The sequence below is a fragment of the Suricata suricatta genome, chromosome 7 (genome assembly GCF_006229205.1).
Source record: "Suricata suricatta isolate VVHF042 chromosome 7, meerkat_22Aug2017_6uvM2_HiC, whole genome shotgun sequence".
In the NCBI taxonomy this organism is placed as follows: Eukaryota; Metazoa; Chordata; class Mammalia; order Carnivora; family Herpestidae; genus Suricata; species Suricata suricatta.
The window spans coordinates 136,379,933-136,380,655 of record NC_043706.1 but is presented as its reverse complement, the minus strand read 5'-3'; positions in this window follow the sequence as shown (position 1 = coordinate 136,380,655).

Sequence of the window (723 nt, the reverse complement as noted above, 5' to 3'; positions counted from 1 at the left end):
CCTGGAGCCTGCTTCCGGTTCTGTGTCTCCTTCTCTCTCTGCCCCTCCCCTTCTCATGCTCTGTCTCTCTATCAAAAATAAATAAAACCTTAAAAAAAATGATCCAGCTGTTCCACTACTGAATATTTATCTGAAAAATGAGATAACGCTAACTCAAAAAGACACACACTCCTATGTTCACTGCATTGCTTACGTTAGCCAATGTATGGAATGACACCATAGAACAAAATCATAAATAAAGCATTAAAAAAAAAAAAAAGAACAAAATCTTGCCATCTGCAACACAGATGGACCTGGAGGGTATTATACTATGTGAAGTAAGTCAGAAGAAGAATGACAAATACCTTATGATTTTACTCATATGTGAAACTTAAAAAAAAAGAAAGAAAGCAAACTCAGACACAGGGAACAGTTGGTAGTCTCCAGAGGGGAAGTGTGTTGAGGGGTGGGTGGATGAAGGGGTTGACTGTAGGGTGATGTATCATAAATAGACTTTTGGGCGTATTACTTCTGGGTGTATTATATGTACATATAAAATAGCTTTTATAGAAAACAGCTTTATTAGCCATATTAGGAAAAATCATAAAACTGGTATAAAGTCTTACCACTATTGAGAGTGAAAGTTAAACCCAGTTTTTATTTTTATTTGAGAGAGAGAGGGAGAGAGGGAGTAAAGGAGATGGGCGGGGCGGGGAGGGTAGGGAATCTCAAGTGAGCGCCATG